The following is a 22585-nucleotide window of genomic DNA, read 5'->3' on the forward strand; positions in this document are numbered from 1 at the left end:
CTGTCTCTGGGCTGTGTCCCCAAGGCCCCAGGCGAGGCCGGGTGCCCGCTAGGCCTGGGCCTCCTTCATCCCCGGCACCACTGACGGGTCGCTGAGGAAACAGCACTTGGCTCTGCTTCCCAGGGGCCACCCACTGAGAACATTTCTTCCTGCAGTAGCAACCTTGCGTGCAAAGGAACAAGGAGTGTGGTGCAGATCTGCTGTCAGTAGGACAATGCGAACGCTGAGAAGTGCACTGACTGAACTGAAGGCCCAGCCTTTGGGTCCCAAGAACCCTCGCTCCCAGTCTTAGGAGCGTTGCAGCCACGGGGAGGCTTCTGCTGCAGGGCTAGCAGCTGGCAGGGTCTGGCCCTCACCGCCCAGAGAACTGCAGATTGGAGAATCCACACGTGGAATAAACAGACGAGTGATCAGAACCCGAACGGGGAAAAGGAAGAGAAGGGAGAGCCGCTCCTGGATCTGGCGTTGAGCTGGCAGAGCTGCGGGCTGAGGCTGGGCCCGACTCTCGCCCTCGGGCGCAGGACACCAGACACCCCGCTTGCACAGCAGTTCCCAGGCTCACGGGCGGCTGCTGAGCCCAAGGGAGCATTGCAGCTGCAATCCACACCCCAACAGTGTGGATCTGGGCAACCCCCTCTGACAGAGGCAGAATCGTGGAAAGTGGTGGGTTTGGAGACACCAGGGTAAGTGCACCGTGGGCCCTGAGAACAGAGAGCGGCTAGAACCACCCAGCACACAGTGGTGCTTACTAAGTGTTAACACACAGGAGGGGGCTGGGGTCATTGGGGCCAGAATGGGAAGCTCGGAGGAGGTGTAGTGCTCTCAGGACCACCCTCCGGCCTCTGCAGCACAGGGAGAAGGGGAGGCTGAGTGAGAGGCACGCATCCCTGCCAGAGTCAGCGGGAAAGCTGTGCAGAGATGGCCCCTCTGCTGGCTCTGTCCCTTTCAACCGCAGCCTCCACCCCCACCCCTCTTCATGCGCCTGATTCTTTCTTCCCCAGAACCTTCTATCACTAAGCTTATAGCCCACCCCTCCCCAATATTACAACCCATTCAAATGTAGGCTTAAAGAAGGTAGATGTTTTTCAAGGACATTTTTCCAGCACCTAGAAACTTCCGGACACGTACTAGATGCTCGATAAATGTGTACTGAGTGAGTGAAATACAAGGCAGGGAAGCTTGCCCTACAGGGCGTCAGACCTATAACCAAGCTGTAGAGACCAGGGTGCCGTGGCACTGGCCACCGGGGCGAACACAGAGCCCAGAAGCAGCCCCACGAGCAGATGGAACCCTGGCGCCTGACGGGGCTCAAGTGCACGTCAGCAAACGGTGCCGGGGAGCTGGTCACGCACATTAAAAAGTGAAACTGGATCCCTACCTTGAACCAAACACATGGAAGATTGCTTCCAGATGGATAAGCGCTCGTATGTGAAAAGCAAGATTTTGAATATCTTTACACATTCAAGCCCAGGAAGGGTTGGTTAGGGCACACACGGGGACATCATAAAGGGAAAAAGGCAGGCGAATTCCACTGCATTCCAATTAAGAACTTCATCAAAGACAAGAGACAGGTCCCGAACTCAGAGAAAAATACCACACAGACGAGGCAGGGTCCCCACAGAGAAATCGCCGGGCATTGGCTCAGGCACCACAGGACACCCGCTCAAGGTGGGTAGAGGCTGGCGCACGCCGAAGGGAGCTGGCATGGCCGGGAAGTGTGCGGGAAGACAGCACTTTCATTAATAATCAGGGAAACTAAAAATAAAACCACAGCCAGAGACCATGTTAGACTCACCAGATCCACAAACAGGAAGGGTCCGGAGCACGTGGAGCACCGTGCAGGGCGGTCCAGGGTCCGTTCACACCGCCTCCCCACCGTGCCAGTGGGTGAGAGCACAGGGGGCGTTCCAGTCTTCTTCGAACTCTGCGTGCCTGGGGGAATGCGCTATCTTGCATATATGACAAATTTTTAATAAATAGCAAATTTCATTCTTCTGATTAAAGAAAAATGAGCTGTAAAAAGGGTTCAGATCTCTAATCTCTGTAGATTTAAAGTATTTTATGTTCTGTTTTGCTTTTCCTTAAAGATGAGGATTATGTCTTATTTATATATTTATTCTCAGTACTTGCTGCGTGATAGAGACACTGAAAAGAATGGAGAATAAATTCCCCAAAAGCCAAGGATCTGAAGGGAATGGAGGCTGGGGCCACACTGTCACTAGGTGTCTGAGGGGGCCTCTAACATAAGGGCAGATCTGGGTACCAAATGTTTGCAACATGGGTGCTCCTGGGGATTGGGGGGGCTCTGAGAGTGTTGGGGTAAGAAAGGCATTTTCCTTAAGCAGCAGGGGTGAGCCTTGGGGATATGTCAAGGATGGTGAGGAGCCAATATTCTTCTTTGCAAATGAGAGGAGGGTGTGAAAAACCTGCCCAGCCCCTGCCCAGTGCAGAGGGTGCCACCTGGACCCCATGGTTCCCATTGCTCCTGGGGAGAGGACAAACTCCAGGGACTCTAGTTGGTGATTCTCTGAGAACAAGTCTCTGGACTGAGTCCCAAAGGCTCTGGAAGGCTCTTTCACACATCCTAAATCCTGGGACTCCCAGCAACATAGGGGCACAGGGGACCCCACTCTTGCCCCAGGGTAGAGACCACTCTTGACCCTTTGGAGAGCAGAGTGGGTACTGGCCAGCAAATGGTGAGGCCCATGACCGCCTTGTGGCAGGTACAGGAGTAGGGAGCCCATGGAGGGTGTATGGGGGAGTTGACAGAGACAGGGTGAGGGTCAGGTCCTGCCAGGCCCACTGATATCCCCAGTCCCCACGGGAGGACAATGGGCACACATAGGCAGGGACCTGACAGGCACTGGACCGCATCCAGCCTTGCCTCTCGTGGGCCTCTTCTTGACCCAGGCCTCGGCAGGCAGTGCCCCCAGAGCCACAAAGCCATCCAGGTCCAACATCCCGGGAAGAAGGCAGGACAAGCAGGGCGGTCACGGGAAGGGCGGGGGTGGAATGGGAAGTAGGGGAGAAGCAGCAGGACAGCATGTCCCCTCCATGCCCATGGGTCTCCCAGGGCAGTGCCGCAGGCAGGTATGGGGACCCCACAGCCTCAACCCCCGAGACTGAGGACAGGAGTGCCGGTTGCTGATGTCGCCCGGCAACAGGGCCAGCTGCTCGCACGCATACTTGTGAAATGAGGTATTTAATAACTGAAGCAGCGCAGCCAGAATCAAGGGCATACGAAGGGGTAAGAGGAAGAAGCAAACCCAAAGTTAACAAGAAGTGGTGAGAAAAGAGGGAACAGAGAAAGTGGGGGTGCAGCTGAACATCTAAGTCTCCAATTAGCCTTTGGTGGCAACACTTTGGGGAACGTGACAGTGACAGAGAGCGTAGTGCGGCTAGAAAAGGAGCCAACGGGGTAGTGAGCAAATGTGTCTTGTAAACATAATGATTTGCTTCTAACATTTTAAAAGAGCTCTTATTTTAGATCATAATGGAGAAAACCCTTTTGAAAGTGCCCACCCCATGAAGGCATCAGGGGCACGGGGACAGAGTGCAGAAAATCCCCAGGATTCACTCAGCCAGCACCTGAGTGTGGGGTGTCTGCCTCCTTCTCCCCACGTGGACCTCAGCCGAACTCAGAGCAGCCAGGCCTCCTCTGTGGAGCAGAGTCCCGACTGGGCCTCAGTCCCACCCTGAGACCGAGTCCACTTTCCCACACCCCATGGTCTTGGTGTGCTGGGGGTCCCCGGGATGCAGCCCCTAGCAGTCTCTTGCTCTGGGCCGACCCCCTGAAAACACCAGGTTCCTGCCCCTCAGCGCACAGCTGTCCAGCTGGGGCTTTCCTCTTCCAGACGTGAGATGTCTCCTCATTTGGCCATCGGCTTCCCCCCACGTTGCCAGCCCATGGGTGCCTCCCTCGCCCTCGCCTGATCCCCTGCTGGACCCAAGGGCACCCTCCCCAGGCACAGCCCCCAAAACACGTGCCTGCTTCCTGAGCCAAACCCAATTGCTCTGACCATACCCATCTGGGCCCCACGTCACGCTGACTTCAAGGTTGACCCTGCTGGTTTTGCTCTGAGTTCCATGCCCCAAATTGCATCCTGACACACCAGGGAGCTCCTTCCAGCACCAGGTGTCCCACCTGCCTGCCCCTCCCCACTGTGCACCCTCCCCAGGGACCTGCTTGGAGCCTCACCACCCAATAAAAATTCATGCACACAAATGAGGTCAGACTTGCCCGGGTATAAGGGAAGCCCAGTAGCCGAGCTTCATCTGTCTGCCATTTGTAAAGGCCTGGGGAGCCTGGCCCACCTCCTCCTTACCCCTCTCTTGCTCACCCTCCAGACAGAGTCCACAATCCCCTCCTGTGTTTGCCGCACCCTGACCCTCATCTGCTGGCTTCTCTCTCCCTCCTTTCCCATCTGGCTGCTCCCCCCTTTACCTTTCTCAGCTGGCAGTTTCCTGACCTTGCTGAATAGCCAAACACTCTCTCAGATGCTTTCCAGGCAGAGCTCCCTGAGTCCCTCCTCCTGAGGCCCCTTCACCCAGAGTGGGAGACATCCAGGACCAAGAGAGTGTGTCCCCTGTCCCATGCCCAGAGGGACCAGGAGAGGAAAATGGAACCAGCTGACCACACCAGGCCCCAAGCCTCCCACACCCTGGTTCTCACCCACGAGTCCATGGAGGTGTGTTGACCATCTGGATATCCCAGGCCTGTCAGCCCTGCAGGCCAGCCCTGCAGACACCTCCCCTCAACCCTCCAGGACCCACGTTCCCAGTTTTGCATGGGAGGGCAGGACACCCCCATCTCTAAGGTCAGCCAATGTCTTCTGCACCCTTTGTTCCATCCACCCTCCTGCACGAAGCCCCCAGTCAAAGGCCGACGGTGGCTGCATGGGCGGTGCAGGGCGGGGGTGGGGGTGGGGGATGTCTGAACTTCATGTGGTTCTCTGCTCCCAAGTTTCCAACAATTTAAGGAATGTTGGAGGCCTGGGGTCAGAATGTAAACAAGGCTTCTCACAGAATCAGTGAGGGCAGTGACCTCACCATGAACGGCAGGGTGTCCCTGACGCCTCAGACGACCCACCACGTGTGTGTCTTTTTGGTCTCATGGAAACACGACAGCTTGGCTCTTACAAATGTGAAGTTTGTGCCTTAAGCCAACAGCTTTTAAATTCCAGAAAAATTGCCTATTTATCATTTTTCTCATTGTGTTTCTTCTCCCCTTATGAGCGTAGCTTGGACGACATGGACCACCTCTGCCTCACGGCCTCGGTTGTGTGAGGGTCAACGACCCCGCTGTGACTTCCTTCTCTGTCCCGGATGGAGGGACAGCAGCCCCGCACCAGGGCACGCAGGACTGGTGTCTGCCCCGGAAGAACTGCGCTCCCCGGCCTCAGCCCAGAGGCAGAGAGAGACGGCAACGTCGCACAGGGGCTGCTCTCGTAGCAGGGCCCACCGCGGGGAGAGGCGTGCACATCGCCAGGGCGGAGAAGAAGTGGGCTGTGTAGGAAGACATTCCCTAGAAGACAGGGGGATTATTTGAGATCTGGGATGAGAAACAGAAGCTCGGATAGAAAAATATATACATAAGGGCGTGCAGAGTGCTCACTGAGGATACGGCACGGGGAAGGGGAGAGCAGACTCTACCCCCCAGGGACTCTCAGACTGCTCCCATTTTTTTTGGAGCCCCACTCGGGGCTTGAACTCACGACCCTGAGACAGAGAACCGAGCTGAGATCAAGAGTCGAATGCTTAACTGACTGAGCCCCCCAGGCGCCCCTAGACTGCTTTCACTTTTTTTTTTTTTTTTAGCATACTTACGTATTCTTCATAGAAACACCTGATACAGGAAGGGAGCAATGCCATGCCTGAGGGCTGAGCGTGAAAGCTGAGAGCGCGTGGGGCAGCTTGTCGTGCTGCAGGTCCCAATGCTGCCCGGAGCACCATTGCTCAGGCCGTGGGCGCAGACCACAGTGACCATCTTGTTTCACCTCCTGGCTGCGGCTGTCCCCACCCGCCCTCCTCAGGGAAGCCCTCCCTTCCATAGCCCCCCGGGGGAGGGAGGGGCCTGGGGTTGGGGCCTCAGAGGCTGTGTCCGTCCATGTGGGGTGCAGTACCCACACCTTTATCAGAGGGGCTGCCCTGATCACAGAGCCGGGTTTGATGAGAGAGAAGAAAGGGAGTAGAGTGAATTCTAGAACAGGGGTAATGGCTCCAAGGGAAACGAGCGCTCAGGGTCCAGGCCTGCTGAGGAGGACTCCATCCCTGTCCTTGAGGGAGGGTGGTTCGGGGCCATTCGGTGGGTGTTCCGGAGTGTCTGACTGCTCACGCCTGCACTTCTGGGCAGCGCTCTGTGCAGGGACCCATGTCAGAGTGGAGGCCTGACTTCCTGTGCAGGCCCCCAGGGTGGGGCCACAACGTCCCTGTGCGAAAGCCACCCTCCCAGGGAGGAAGGACCGAGCAGGCGGCCCGCTTGAGGCTGGCTGGACAGCCAACGGGCCACATCATTGTGTGAGGGACAGAGGGGAAGCTCCGCCTGGTCCCCCCAGAGGCCACGGAAGCAGCCGCGTGAGCCGAGAGGGGAACGCAATGCTACCTGCCCTGCTGGGGTCCCGGAGCCCAGAGCAGGTGGGACCCAGGGAGGCTGAGGGAACCAGAACGGCCCCCACTCGCTGCGGACCCCACCTGGGCCACCCAGAAAGGTGTCCCTGGGCTGCAGTGGGCTCCAGGAGGACAGGACCTGGACGGCTGGGGTCAGTAACCCTTTGGGAGCATCGCTTCAGCTCTGTGGGGCTCCGAGCAAGACTCTGGGTGGGATGTAACAGAGGTAAGAGCCCCGAATACTTCCAGAGCAGCTCTCCAAAGGCAGGGTACCTGAGAGCTCTGGTCCTGCGTCTGTCTCTGTCCTCCTCCGTGTGTCAGATGACCCTGTTTCTTACCTGGACCCATGATGTAATCCGTGCACGCAGCAACAGTGCCAAACCCAGGGGTCAAGAGACTTCAGCCTGTGACTATAACAGCTTCTACTTTTTTATAGTTTATTATAATTAATTTATGAAGTTAATAGGAAACACTCTATGAGACGCTGCGTAGGTGGTGTGGAAACCAGGGATCTGGATGGGGGTTGAGGGGTGGACACAAGACCAGTCTCCAGTCTCTGAGTCTGGGACCCTCGCCTGAGGACCCAGCAAGGCTCAGGGAGCATGACACCCTGGCTGTGCTCGGACAGCAGCTGACATGCAAGCCGGAACCTGTGGGTAGCCAGCCTCCTCCCCTGTTCATACCCTCTCCTCCTCCAGCCTCCGGAAGAGCCTCTGACCACCACAGCTCCAGGCTCACTTCCCTCTCCAGCCGGCTGGTCCCATGTCCACCACTGCCGGGATCACCCCTCTACCCCAGGGCCCCACCCCTGCCTGGGACCCTCCCCTGTACCACACAACTTCCTGGGGCCTCTCTGCATGGGGTGGAGGTGGGGGGGTATGTTGAACCCAGGCTCCGGGTAATAGTGTTTGTTGACTGAGTGGACAAGACCACCACAGGCAGCCCAGTTCCTTGGGACCCTCAGGAGGAGCCGTTGGGTCCAAGTAAAGGGGAGGGAACGCCACTCTCCAGTCACATGAGGAGGGAGGAGAGAGTGATTCTAGAACAGTGTCCGTGAGGCATCAGGGCCCTTCAGCATCCCAGACTAATCTCGCGTTTGTCTGGCTCTGCCTCGACATTCTTAGGGCGTAAGTCATCCGACAGAGCACTGGTCACCAGGAAGAGTGCGCCCTGCTCGGGGTGGCTGCACTGCCCCCCAACCCCTGTGAGTCCTTGGCTCTTCAACCACACAAGTCACAGAAGGGGAGTGTGAGTGAAGGGTGGGGTGGGGGGCTTCCCGCCCTGTGTGGACCCTCCCCCTGCCCAGGCAAATTCCCACTCTGTCCTCCGGCCAAAACCCCACCAGCACAGATGAAAACTTACGGATCTTAAGCTTGGTGTTTTCCTTTTCAAGGAATTGTCGTCACGACCGAGTTCTCCCTGCCCGACAACGGAGAAGTGAGACAAGATCAGTTCTAGACGAAGCAAGGAGTGCGATGGCCCGTCTTTCCATCTCGAATCACTGTCGCTTCGGGCGTCCCGGGCTGACACAGCGCAGCTACGATACTCAGGCATCCCCGTTCTGACAGAAATCACAGCACACGTAGGACAGGCAGGAGTCTCTGTTTATTAAACGTGTATTTTCGGGGAGTAACTTAAATGGAGTGACGTGTTTCTGGAGAGAGACCCTCTCGGGCCATACGTGCTGGAATGCGGCTCCGTCCAAGGCTCTGTGCGTTACCCTGGTGACGCGTGCACGGCAGCGCTTCCCGGGATGGCTTGCGGGACCAGCTTGCTGAGGAGGGCCTCCGCTGACTTAACAGGCTTGCTCTCACTGACCCCACATGACCCAGCCCCCCAGCCCCCCCAGCGGGCGTCCCACAGCCTCGACCGAAGACCACAGGCAAACTTCAGACACCGGAGTGGGTGGTTTGCCTGGACTGCACCGTGAGGAGATGGAGCTTTTGGCCGCCGTGGCACATTGAGTCCAGCAGGGACATGGGTTTGCTCTGTCCCACCTGGACCTGTGCCCGTCTGGGTAGAAGGTGGGGATGCAGAGAACTCATGGCCCCCACAGCTGCTGCAGGCCCACATACCTGCTCACCTAAGCAATGTCGGAAGCCGGCTGGGGAAACGGGGCAGCGTGGGAGCACTTGCTGGCTTTCTAGAGTCCCCTAGCAGAAGACCAATACCCCGAGCAGGAAAAGCGACAAGCCACTAACATATCCAAGGGGTTTGTTGACCAGGAGTTGGGGAAAGGGAAGGAGAGAGATTCTGAGAGGCGCCAGGAGGAGAGGGACTTTGGAGAGAATGACCAATCTCACCTGCTCCACATTTTGCTCAGCAGGGGCCCTGGTGAGCAGAGTGTGGGACGTTGAGGGCGCGGGGAGAATGGGTCGAGGACTAGGGAGGGCCCCACGGACACTTCCCAGTGCCAGGAGATGGCAGGACTGTCGCCAGCACACCTCTGGGCTATAGCTACCTGCAAGGTGGACTCCCAGAGAAGCAAAAGGAGGTACTGACAAAACACGACGTCACAAGCCAGCTGGTCTAGGGATTAGACGAAGCTGTGTGAGCACGCAGCTCGCCTTGGATGAGTGTTAGTGATGCACGGACGCTTCCAGAATCCACAACGCCCCTCAACTCAGTTGCGGAGCCTGGGGACCCAAGAAGCAGCACCAGTTCTGCCTCCTGGTGCTCAGAGCTCCGTTGGGCAGATAAGGATACAAAATGCTTCACTGCAGCTCATTACAGATGCTTGAGAAGGCAGAGTGGTCTGCCCGGGGTCAGGAAGGTCTCAGGCAGCGTGACACAAGCAGGTGATACGTGCTCCCAGGTGAGAAACAGCAGGACATACCCGGGCAACAAAGAGGCAAGGAGCAACCCCATTTCTGCCAAGCACTGGGCGCTGCGGTGGAGCGGGGAAGGACCAGGAACTTCATCTCAGGTCAAAGACCAACCTAGCAAACCTCTAACGAAAAACTTGCTCCTCGCCAAGGTGAGTATCTCAGCCAGTGCTGCCGCACGGTGCCCCTGTGAGCCCCGGATAACGTGGTAGCTCTCGAGATTTGAGCACACACATAAGTCTTGGACATCTTGTCCTCTAGACATTCCTGCTCAGCTCGCCCAGGGAGGAAGAGGGGACACTGACAGGTGGTCGCAGAGGTGGTAGTTGTGGGCAGAGCCATCTGGCGACGGGACTTGGGGGGAGAGCAGCTCTCCAAAACTTGATCTGCAGCACGGGGATGCGACAGGCACGAGGGGCCTACATCCCGGCACATGCCTCACCAGATGCACGGGACAGATCCCAGTCCAGAACACACCCACACACACGGGGTGCTGGGGCATGGGAAAGGCGTCACACTACAGATAGCAGCATTCAAACGACCAGTCAAGCACCGTAGTTCAGGCACACAGCTCACCAGACACCAGCACGGTCCTACAAGGGTTGGAAGCGTAAATGGTAAGGGGCAAGACCCTAACAGCACTGGAAGAACATACAGGGAAGCCTTTTATAGCCGACAAATTCCAGAGGCCATAAAAGAAAAGACGAACATTTTTCCTTAAAAATTCATGGCCAAAACAACTACCGCACAAACAAAAAGACAGATGACACACAGACTACTCACACCACAGTTGAAGGGCTGGTCCTTACACACGAGCTCTGGACCATCAGTGAACAAACAGGCCACTGAAGAAGGAAATGCCAGGTCCTTGATCATAGGAGATGCTTAAACTCATCCGGAAAAAGAGATGAGCGTCAAAACTACACCGAGAAACTGTCATTGTTCATAGATCTGCTTAGCAAAAGCCAAGAGTTTGGCAATGCTCTGGTGGGCAAGGCTGGGGCACCCCACTCACTGCTGGCGGGCACAGAAAGTGGCATGAACTCTGACCTGACAATTCCACTTCTAACAACTTGTCAACCAGTGTAAGAACTAATGCTTAGAAAGTATGTATGTTCAATTCTATCTACACCCTAAATGCATATCAAGGAGAAAACTGGTCAAATCCCTTATGCCAGGGACAAGGGACAGAATACCACCCTGGTACAAAAAGAATCCCAAGCTCTTTTTGTACCAACGTGAACAGATGCCCAGGAAACAACATTAGCCTAAAAGGAAACATGCATCCTTTTTACGTCTAAGTTTTTTAATTTAAATCATCTCTACACTCAACGTGGGGCTCAACTCACGACCCTGAGGACCAGACTGAGCCAGCCAGGCGCCCCAAGAAACGTGCACCCTTAAGAGTGGGCTGTGCGTAGTGATTTCTTCCCAAAGGGAGCAGGGTGGAAAGGGGAGAAAACATAACTCCACAGCAGAAACACCTGGCCTCCACTCGCTGGGGGGCCTCACGGGGCCGGCAGGCAACTGACGCTCCGGGCACCCTGTGCCATTGCCCACGACTCTTTGCAGTGACCCAGGTCCAAGAACCCAGCGTCTGGGGAGCAGGTCAGGAAGCTGGACAAGAGTAGCTGAGCGGAGTGCACGGCCACAGGCACCAGGATGCACTCCTCACAGGTCCCCTCGCCGCCGGATGCTGGGATCCAGAAAACCACAGCATAGCGTCCTTGGAAAACTCTCACAACTGTTGGTCAATTCTAATGCAACTGTGGTCACCATAGCAGAATTCTGAGGCTTCGGAGGTGAAGGGACCCGCCCTCCACTCCCCTCAGGTCCCGGATCTCCTCCTTTGCACTGTGGCACCTCTTCCCTGAAGTGGCCTAAGACACAGCATGCAAGGTTGTTGGGAAACTGGAGAAAGCTTCAGTTGATGGTGTCAGTCTTACGAGATGAATAATACCACAACTAGGGTTAGTCAACGGTGACCCTGAAGCTCCTCACTAGGGTGTCCACTTCCCAGAAACACGTGTTCGACCAGCACGTGGCCAGCATGTTCCATTTAAGAGTATCAACAATAATAGTAAGACTTAACAAATATGGGTCATACAGCTGTTCTGGAACCCTGGAACACCTCCAGGGCCTTGGTGGTCAGCTGTGGGACCACCCTTAGGAGGGTCACCCCCAGACCTCACCCTTCTAGGGCAGCAGAGACCCCTGCCCCAGACAGCTGCAGGGGACAGTCTCACTGAGAGAAGGGTGGGGGCCAGAGTGACTGCCCCCAGCAGGAGCTTGGGCTCCTCTACCATGACAGAGGCCTGGCCCCGACCCACCCCAGAGGACAGTGGGCAGGCCACGACCCACCGTGGAGCAGCTTTCAGGAGCAGGCCCCTGAGTGAGCAATGACAGGAGTGACAGGGTCTTGCCCGGGAGCGACCCAGCAACCCTGTCATTGCAGGCAGCTCCTTGGACGACACAGAGCATGTGCTGAGCATCCTTCCCTCAGGCCTTTCTCACTCTGAGGACAAAGGGTCTGCAAGGAGCTTCCAGGCCTCATGCCTAAACATGCTACGGACCAGCACCCACACTCAGGGCCTGGCCACTGTCCACTGCTGTCCAGGGACAAAGGGCAGAGCCATACGTCCCTGCCAGTGAGGGCTGCTGGCAGCCTCGGTGGGCAGCACCCTTTATTCGCAGACATTTTCCTCCCTCATTTCGTTCACTTCTCTTAAGTGATGATAATGGTAGTGTTTGCCATTGCTTGCTTTATTTTTTTTTAAAGATATTATTTATTTATTCGACAGAGATAGAGACAGCCAGCGAGAGAGGGAACACAAGCAGGGGGAGTGGGAGAGAAAGAAGCAGGCTCCCAGCGGAGGAGCCTGATGTGGGGCTCGATCCCAGAACGCCAGGATCACGCCCTGAGCCGAAGGCAGACGCTTAACCGCTGTGCCACCCAGGCGCCCCTGCTTGCTTTATTTTTTAATTTTTTGGGAAAATTAAAAGTCAATAAGCTTCAATTAGTCTTCAGGTTGTGGGGGGAACATTTAACTGGCTGATGAAACTCAAAGCCAAAGAGTTGGTTTTCTGGATTTCTGGTCGAAGCTTATTCCCCTCAAGGACCTGGTTCTCATGTGTGCATCTGCGAAGCAGACCCAGTGATAAGCCCAGAGCATCAATATCTGAGAACCAGGCCATTTCCATAGGAATCGAGGCCCAGACATCCATCATAACCAGGGCAGTGTTACTTGGAAGAGAATAGGCCCTGGGAAGCTGGCCGTTTCCACGAGGCTAGAACCCTCTACTTTCTTTTTACAAATGCCCGAAACAGTAAATCTCACTGTTTTGTGTTCCGAGAGATGAACTGGGGTGAGCCACAAACTTCTATGTGATTGACTAAACCCAAGCCAGCTGGCTGCAGTCATACCTGGTCCTGAACTCTGAGCCACATACTCCACCACTGAGTTCCTGGAGGTGACACGAGCTCCCAACGACCGTCCACGGCAAGGGTTGTGGATAAGGGGACATGCATGGAGTCCGAGGGCCATCAGCTTGTCTCCGAGACCTGAGGTCAGATGTGGGTGCGGGTCCAGCTGAATCACACAGCCCTGAGTGGCCCCAGCCACATCAGTCACTTCATCATCTAGCCCTCAGTTTCTGATCTGTGAAATGGGAGCAAGGGGTTGTTTCGAGGAGTAGATCTTCCCTGGCCACACTGCTCAGGCCTGACTGTCTCCTATAGCTATGGGGTCAACATGTTGGCCAGAGTTGCCTCAGTTATCCCCAGTGTCCAGCAGAACATGGGGTGGAAAGTGGGAACCTAAGGAGCTCATTTTGCATAAACAGATGAATCCATCTGGAGACCTAAGGAAGCCCTTCTCAAACTGCACAGAGTCGAGCGTAACCCTTACTTACCATTCACAGGGTAGGCAGCCTCTGACCACAGCCCAAAACTCCTTGAGAGATGGAGCTTCCTGCAGGAGCCTCAGCCCACTTGCCCCTGAGTGAGAGGACTGGGATCAGATCCTGTGTGGCCCACAGGGTAGCCTCCTGGCCCGCCCCTCTCAGGTTCCACTGCAGGGAACCCTCCCCAGAGGACCCACCTGTTGCGGGTGCTGGGGCAAGGAGCACAGGCACAGATCTGGCTCTCCCGGTGCGGCCTGTGCTGCCCACCCCACCCAGATGTTTCCTGCTGATGCCTGCACATTTCTGCTTTAATGCAATGCCTTCATGGCACTGAGCACAAGCTGAAAATATGCCGACACAGCCCATGTACCTCACTGTGTTGCAATTTATTCTCTCAGCAAATTTCCAGCTAAGGCCTCCAGAGCCACCGAGACTGAGCTAGATTCAGTTCTCCAAGGTCCTGGGCTGCCCGGAACCCAGGGGTGCGGCAGGAAAAGCGGCTGGGAGTGACGCATCGAGGGCCCAGGGGAGCCGTCTGCTAGCAAGTGGTCTGACCGCAGTCATTCAGATGTGAAATTGTCTTTGCACAGAAATATTCCTGGGCTTGTTCAGGAAGCCAACGAGCTGAGGCTGCCTCTTCTCAGACTGCTCTTTCCGCAGCCCTGTTCCTGCACAGGTGGGAAGGAGCTAAAGGCCCTGTGCCGTTGGCTTTATCCTGCCCTGGGCATTGTGGGAGGGGAGCGCGTGCTGGTCACAGGCCCAGAAGAGGACACTGCCACAGTGGGGGTCGTCAGGGGGACCCAGAGAGGCAGGCGGGGACACTTTGTAGGCTGGCTCCCCTGAGTATGACCCCGAGGGTCCCCAGCAGCTTCCAAATGAGGCCCATCTTCCTTGGACTTCCCCGAATTAGCTCCAAACACACACCTGCCACCATCAGCTCTGCCTGGTTCACTGGCTGAACTCTGGTCAGCTGGTCTTCCTTGGCCTTGATCAAAACCCCCAGAGGTGTCACGCCTGCCCACGCACGCCGGGGGCTCCACGTCCCACCCACCTGAAGGCTGAGGTCTCTCCAGGAGCAGCACACGGCTCCCCTAGGCCCTGGGCCACTCCGGTCCCAGCCCCCGCCCCTGGAGGCCCAGCTCCTCAGCCAGACTGCTTCTCAGCCCCCACCCCGCATGTCTCAGCAAGAAACCCCCTAGAAATCCCCTACATACCTCCCTTGTTTTCATCGACTACACTGTTTTCTTATTGGCCTCACAAACATGCACAGAACACTGGAATGTAAGCTCCATGGGGGCATCCACGTTTGAATGTTTTTATTATGGAAAATTTCCAGCAAAAGCTGAGAAAACAGTGTCATGAACCCCAACATTCCCATTACCCAATGTCAATAATTACCAGCTTGCGGCCTGTCCCCTGTCTACGCCCCCTCCCTCCCCGTGCTGTGAAGCGAAGCCCACATATCACGTAATGCGTCTGTAAAGCTGTTAAGGTCAGGACTCGTGAGGACTTGAAGCGCAGAACCATTATCACCAAAACGTTCAGCAGCCCTAAAGCCGGTGGGTCAATGTCCAGAGTTCCCAGGTGTCTAACCCTCACGAGGTCTATAAACAGCAATTTGTTAACACGCCCCAACCATATGAATAACACTCTCCTCCCTCTTTTTTCTTTTTCTTGCTGAAGGAGCTGGGCTGCTTGCCCTGCGGACTTCCCCACACCCTGGCTTCGGCCAGCTGCCTGAGAGACCCCAGTCGGCTTTGTGTTTCGGCAAAAGCATGTCCTCAGCGGGCTGTGGGCTTCCCGGCCTTGCCGCCCTCGCGCTGTCTGCTGCCGGATCTCCCTCTAGGAAGCACCTTCTTGGCAACCGTTTGATTACAACTTACCCAGGAAAGGCAGGATAAATACCTGCTTTTTACTTTATTGGCCCATTTCTTGAATAACGAGAACAGTGCCATCTTCCAGAGGTGACTGGGAGCTTTTTTCCGTTTTGTTTTTTGGATGTTTGAGAACTCATGAAATGTAACTCATTTAACATGTTCCAGCCCATTTCAGTCGTTAGTCTCTCTGATGGTCAGCCAGGGGCGCCAACTGACCAGGACCCTGGAGGCAAGTCAGGAAGGTCTGGGCTCTCGAGGAAGGCTGCAGGTGTGTGTCCCGCACAGCCAGAACACCGGGTGACAGGAGTCAATACACACATCGGAATTCTGTTTCCAGACAAGACTGCCCAGCCACCTCCCAGCTTCTCCCTCTGCAGAGTCCGGGACTTCCCATCAGGGGCCCGCGGGCGCTCTTCCATCCAGGTTAACAGTGCACGTGCCACAGCCTCAGCACCTTCTTCCTTCCTTTGCAGCAGGTGCCGGAGCCCAGTCCCGTTTCTCTGGTTGTTACAGGGGTTTCCGCCCCGAGGGTCCACGGCCTCTAACCCTGGATCAAGCAAGCGCCTACACACTGCCCTCCCATACCAGCCCCAAAGCACGCACTCCACACTCAGTGTGTCCAGGCTCCTGAAATTCTTCTACAATTACAACAGTCCCTGAATCAGCGATTCTCCCTTGATGCTGTCACGATGTGTCTACTGCCCTGGCATTCACTTCTCCCGCGTGCGCCACGATTCCACGTTCCTCCACCCTCCCCTCTCGGTCCTTCTTGATTCCTTTCTGGGCTCAGCCCTCCAAGAGCACTGGGGTGTGCTGGGGGCCATGTGGCTCAGAACAATCCCTTGCTTCTTTTCCTTCCTGTTCCCCGTTGACTCCTGTACTTTCTGTATCTGAGTGTGCTCTGGCCACCACCCACCCACGGTCAGTGACAGACCTTGCCCTCCCTCCTATTCCCATCCCCCTCCCCAAAGCAAAATAACATCTTCCCATCACCTGCCACACCACCTCGGACAGGGAGGAGTGCCTCATTCGAGTCCTTACACTACGTCCCCCGTTTGCTTTGTGGGAAGGCCACACACAGTCAGAAAGAGAACTTTCCACCTCCTCTTTTAAATCCAAAATAGTCCAAGAGCTGGGATATATGGGATAGCTTTGGAGCACCATCATCGCTTTGGTCAAACAAAATGCCCCAACACATGTGCATGGGCGTGGCTTCCTTATCTGCTGACTGGTGGGGAGAGCCCCAAACCTGTCCTGCACGCAGAGGCAGGCTTCCGCTGTCCCCTGAGTGGGGCTGCCCAGGCCGTGGCCGCCCATCTGCACCCCTCCTCTGTGCTGTTTGTGTCACATGTTCCTGTTTTCAGTTGCAGGTCTACCTGGACTCCGGCTCAGCAAAAGCTTCCTCTTCCTCTTTTCCTTCCCTTTTGACATCTGCCTCTCTCTTTGTGAAACAGCTCCATTGAGAAAATTCACACACCGTAGAATCCACTCATCGGAAGCGTAAGACTCAGTGGTCTCTAGTGCACTCACAGAGGGTGCAGCCATCACCGCTAACTCTAGAGCATTTCATCCCACAAAAGGGAAACCCTGTACCACCAGCGTCGCTCCCCAGCCCGCCCCCAGCCCCCTGAAACCACGCGTCTACTTTCCTCTCCCGTGGATTCACCTGTCCTGGACACATAGGAACAGAGCCCCAAGTATGTGGTCCTTTGCGTCTGGCCTCTCCCACCCAGCACATTTTTCAGGGTTCACCCACATAGTCACACCTGACAGCACCTCATTTCTTTGCTGAATAATCTTCCATGGTGTGCATGGGCCATGTTTTGTCTGTCTCACTACAGATGCACGTTGGGGTTGTTCCTACTTTTTGGCAATTATGAATAATGCGATGTACAAGTTTCTGTGTGGACATATGTTTTCATTTCTCTTGGGTTTATGCTTAGGGGTGGAATTGCTGTGCTGTACGTGAGTCTGTGTTTAATATTCTGAGGAACCGCCAGGTTTCCACAGTGGCACACCGTGTTACAGCCCAGCAGCAGTGCTGAGAGCTCCAGTCTCCTCGCTCACCGGCACTTGTCAGTATCTGTGTTACAGCCATCCACGTGGTTCAGCATCTGTCTGTGCTACAGCCGTCCACGTGGTTCAGTGTCTGTCTGTTACAGCCATCCATGTAGTTCAGCGTCTGTCTGTCTGTGCTACAGCCGTCCACATGGTTCAGCGTCTGTCTGTGCTACAGCCGTCCATGTAGTTCAGCGTCTGTCTGTGATACAGCCGTCCATGTGGTTCAGCATCTGTCTGTCTGTGTTACAGCCGTCCACGTGGTTCAGCATCTGTCTGTCTGTGATACAGCCATCCACGTGGTTCAGTGTCTGTCTGTGCTACAGCCGTCCATGTAGTTCAGCGTCTGTCTGTCTGTGATACAGCCGTCCACGTGGTTCAGCGTCTGTCTGTGCTACAGCCGTCCATGTGGTTCAGCATCTGTCTGTGCTACAGCCGTCCACGTGGTTCAGCGTCTGTCTGTGATACAGCCGTCCACGTGGTTCAGCATCTGTCTGTGTTACAGCCGTCCACGTGGTTCAGCATCTGTCTGTCTGTGATACAGCCATCCACGTGGTTCAGCGTCTGTCTGTGCTACAGCCGTCCACGTGGTTCAGCGTCTGTCTGTCTGTGATACAGCCACCCACGTGGTTCAGCGTCTGTCTGTCTGTGCTACAGCCGTCCACGTGGTTCAGTGTCTGTCTGTGCTACAGCCGTCCACGTGGTTCAGCATCTGTCTGTCTGTGCTACAGCCGTCCACGTGGTTCAGCGTCTGTCTGTCTGTGATACAGCCACCCACGTGGTTCAGCGTCTGTCTGTGCTACAGCCGTCCACGTGGTGAGCACTCGGGTGTGCTCTGCTCTTCTGGTGCTTTCTCTCCCAATGGACCTGTGCTCGGCTCTCCCGAGTTGGGGCTTCCTCCTCATTGGACCTGAGCATCTCTGCTTCTCTGACTTTCTGACCAGCATCCCTGCACTCTTTCTGCCCTTCTTACTCTGGGGTCTAGGGGAGCTGTTCTGCCAGTCCTGGGGCCTCCATACAATGGCAAACTTTTTCTCATCTCTTTGTTAAAATTTTTAGTAATAAATAGTAGGAACAAACTGAGGGCTTCAGAGGGGAGGGAGTGGGAGAATGGGATAGGCCGGTGATGGGTATTAAGGAGGGCACATATTGCATGGTGCACTGGGTGTTGTATGCAAGTAATGAATCATGGAACTTTACATCAAAAACTAGGGATGTACTGTATGGTGACTAACATAATATAATAAAAAAGTATTATAAAAAATAAAAAATAAAAATAAAGTTTTAAGTGCAAAAAAAGAATATTTACATCCATATCCATAAATGGATATAAATCCAAAATTTGTATTTTCCTGATGTGTACAAAATTATATTTGCTTCATAAAAAAGAAAAAAAATAGTAGGAACATGCTTTTATATTAAATGCACTGTGATGGTCGGCCACACAAGCATGAGCGAAGGTTAATGTCATCCATACGGAGCAGCACAGGGGGGCGAAGGTGTGAGCGGTTTGCAAGAGCACAGCTTACCCCCCCCCAGCCCCGTCTGCCTGAACCCACACGTGACGAGCACCGTCTCAGCACAGCTGGGAGGACGGATGCGGTGAATCCTGGACACGAACTACTGTTCCAGCGCCCCGTCTTACGCACTACCGCCTCCAGCCCTCACACCCTTGCTGTCACGAGGCTCCTCCGATTCCTCACTGGCTCTTTGTCATCATGCCATGCCCGACAATCTCCTACACACACCCCTTCCACGGGAACAAAACCCAAACCTCTGTGCCAGGTCTGCAGGGTACGGCAGAGCAAGACAGTGACTTACAACAATAAAGAACATTCACTAGCCTCACGGTTTCCACGGGTCAGGAATTTGGGAGCTCAAGGCTCTTGTGAGGGTTAGGGCTGTGCTGTCAGTCCAGGCTGCCGAGGGGGGCGGGGGCTCCCCAGCCACAGCAGCTCTTCACGTGGCTGGGTGTTGGTGGGAGGCCTCGGGCCAACCCAATACGAGCCTCCCACAGGCTACCTGAGCCTTCTACGACGTGGCAGCTGATCCAAGAGGCAGGCGAAAGCTGCCCTTTCTCTGACCTAGCCCCAGCGGGCACAGAGCACCACATTCCACTCACTAGCACCGGATCACTAAGCCTAGCCCATATCCAGGGGAGGGGAATTAGGCTCCACTTTTCAGAGGGAGTGGTGTCAATCCGCAAAAATATTCTAAAACCATCGTGCCAGGCCTCACAGCCTGTCTCAGCCCAGCCTCCCTGTTGCTTAAGGGGACTCACAAAGAACATTTGCACGTTGAAGTCTCTGACAAGTCCTTCAGGTTAGAATCGGCTCAGTTTTGTTCAATCCCTATGAACACACGGAAGACACAGAGCCACACGTCAAGGGCCCGGGTTCTGTGGACAGTAGTTGAAGAAGCTGGTGGCAAGCACTTCAGGGGCAGAGCTGACATGGCACACGCAGAAACTCCTGATACGTATCCAGGGAGTAAACACGGCCTCGACAAGATGGTGCTTTCCCTCCGCGCATCTAGGTCACATTTTAAATGGGGAGTGTCTTGTAGCAGAGATTCCGGGCCTCTCTTACACCAAGTCACATCGCCAGGTTTTCGTAGCTAGCTCTGACCCAGGTGTCACACAGGGCTTCCAAGAGAACATACGACCAGCTAAATGTGGGAAGTACCCACCTGCAGGCCCTTCCTGATTCCTCTTCCCCGTTGTTTGTGTCCTTTGTGGGCCAGGGTCACGTGGGCAGATACCCACATACCGGGTGAGGCTGTAAGACAGCTCACCGTCATAGTTCCTCAACCTTGGGCACTAGGAAAAGTGGGCCATCTTGCTGAGCGGTGCCAAGCGTGTTGGCCTTTCTGCTTAGTGAGCTCTTTTCCAGGCTGTGAGTCCTAGGTTTCTCTTTGTCACTCCTTTGGCATCATCCCATGACTTTTGAATGCTTTGCTTTCAATCTTCCAAGTCTAAGCCATCATCCCAGAAGACCCATTGCCCACCAGACGAGGCCTGTTCCAGACAGCACCCCATGTCTGTGCAGGCCTTGACAGTGCCTTTACTATTTTCCTGTGTTGACATTCTCCCAGCCTGTCTTCTCTGGGACAAGCCCTCAGTTCCGGCCCAGGGTGACAACCATGACATCTGGCCCCTAGAATTACCCCCGGGGATGGCTGTGGCCTCCCGGAGAGAGTGCCCACTCACCGCTGTCCTCTCTGAGGTATGCAGAGTTGGGGTCTGAGGCTGGTGGAAGCAGGCCGATTGGGACTGCTATGGGACTAGTGCAGGAACCTTCAGCTTCCACAGGAGACAGTGCCCGTCCCGGATGGTGAGTGGTGCTGTTTCCAGCTGATTTCCCCCAGTCAGCGTGGGAAGCCCCAAGCCAGGGCCCAGCGAGAGCTGGGGTCAGCAGGCCTGCTGTTTGCCCTTTGTAGCCTTTTCTCAGGCTTGCTGCCTTTTTTTCCCCATTTGGTCAACAATCCTCTACCCCATCACAATTTTCTTGGTGTTTGCCCACTGGGGCTGCCTGTCAGCTGTAAGAGGGCCAACAAAGCCGCCTGCCCCGTGAGGGCACAATCGTCCAGGGGTCCCGGCTGGCCTCTGCATCACACACTCATTCTTCACCCGCCTTTAATTTACTTCTGACACCAGGAGTCTGAAGTCTCTGGCCTCAGCCGCCTTGTGGGTCCAGCTCCACGGCAACCCCCAACAGTTCCCTCAAACTAATGAGGACTCTGAAGTGGCATCAGGAGGGGTCGCTGCCGTGGAGACAGCCCGCGGTCACCCAGTTACCACGGCACCGGGCAGAGTCCTGGGGTCGGCTGCAGGAGGCTTCCATCATCTGGAAATATCCCGTTTGCTAGACTCTCTGTCTTGTTGGCACAGAAGCTCTGGGCTGAGCCCCTTGGCTGGCTCCGCAGCCTCTGTCCAGCCTCACTGGATGTCCCCTGAGCACGACGACCCCACTGTGGGCTCCTAGCATCCTCCCGTCCACAGGGCCCACCCCAGCCAGCTCCTGAGGACGGCATCATTGTGCACATTGTGGCCCTCTCGGCACCCAGCCCCCCACAAGGACACTTTCAAACAAGGAGGGAGAGTGGCCAAAAGGAAGGTACAGGGGCTGCACAGTGAAGGGAGTGATGTGATGAAAGTCTACTGCACGCCAAACTCAGCTCCCTGAGGAGGAGGTCTCTTCACTGAGGCCCAGAGAAGCTGGGCGACTTGTCCACAGTCAAACAGCCTGTGAATGGCAGCCCAGAGGTGAGCTAGGAACCAGCCTTTCTGACTTGTCCCCATGGAGAGTGTTTAAGAAGGCCGGACGCTCACCTTGAAAACACGAACCTGCCAGGTGTCCCCACCACTTACACATGAGGGGTGTCAATTCTCTGAGACTTGCTGGGACAGGCGCCAGCAGCATCAGGCGATGCAACCCAGATTTGCTGGGCCTCGGAGCAGGTTGGCTGCACTCTACCACTGCCCCCCCTGGTCAAGATGCCATTTAGAATCAAAGACGCTGCATTTTCAAAAGTATCCCACTGGAAGACAATATTTAGGTGCAAAGGCTTCAGGCCCCTTTGTGGCCTGTTGGAGCTGTGTCCAGGCTCTGTCACCATTGGAACTTTGGCAGTTTATCACTGAACAGGGACAGAGCATGGGAGCCATGCCAGCCAGGGCCTTTTCACCCTTGAACTTCTAGCAAGTTCATAACACAGCTCATGACCCTGAAAGCTGTCCTCACCATTGGAAAGAAGAGAATTTCCAAAGCTGAAAAGATTTTCTTCACCATTCTCATACGTTTTGTGATTTCTAATTTCACTGTGCAAAAACTGAATGGGGTCTCAGGTCCAGGATAACCCAGCCCTGAGTAAGACTTGGACAAACTCACAGAAATGCAGATCCTTGAGTTGGCCTAAGCCTCCAGGGTCCTACAAAAGACACCAGGCTCCTACCTGTACTCAAGTCTCAGCTACTCAGGTGTTCAGACTGTGTCCAACTGGCCCCAGGGCCCCAGAAAACCAGCGTTGAAGGGCTGGGGCGAGTGGGAGGAGGCCGAGTAGGACCCTGGCCACCATCTCAGTAGGAGGGTCGTTTCCGATGAGCACACGCTGCTTGTCTCAAGTTCCTTAGGGAGGAAAGGGTGGTCTGGAGAAAGTGGCTGCAAGGAATTGGGGGAGGTACTGATTGAGGAGGGGACTCTTCCGTTTTGTTATCTCTTCCCTCCTCTAGCTCCCTCTGCAAGTCACGACACAGGAAAAATGTGAGTTTTCAGGTCAGAGTTCACAAGGGTGTGGCGTGTCACCTACAAGGCCATT

At 55.3% G+C, this 22585-nt stretch overlaps 1 long non-coding RNA gene across 2 annotated transcripts; it reads left to right on the forward strand.

Annotated features, from left to right (window-relative positions):
• Positions 1 to 147: 147 nt before the first annotated feature.
• LOC125281103 (uncharacterized) lies at positions 148 to 18550 on the forward strand. 2 transcript variants are annotated; one of them, XR_008961286.1, is made up of 3 exons: positions 148 to 683; positions 5241 to 9583; positions 15018 to 18550. It is a non-coding gene; the product is annotated as an uncharacterized LOC125281103 (long non-coding RNA). The 2 variants fall into 2 exon arrangements; XR_007188160.2 differs by lacking the exon at positions 15018 to 18550 and having other exon boundaries at positions 5241 to 7854; positions 8000 to 8240.
• The last annotated feature ends 4035 nt before the right edge of the window (positions 18551 to 22585 follow it).

Source organism: Ursus arctos, unplaced genomic scaffold (genome assembly GCF_023065955.2).
Source record: "Ursus arctos isolate Adak ecotype North America unplaced genomic scaffold, UrsArc2.0 scaffold_24, whole genome shotgun sequence".
Taxonomy (NCBI): domain Eukaryota; kingdom Metazoa; phylum Chordata; class Mammalia; order Carnivora; family Ursidae; genus Ursus; species Ursus arctos.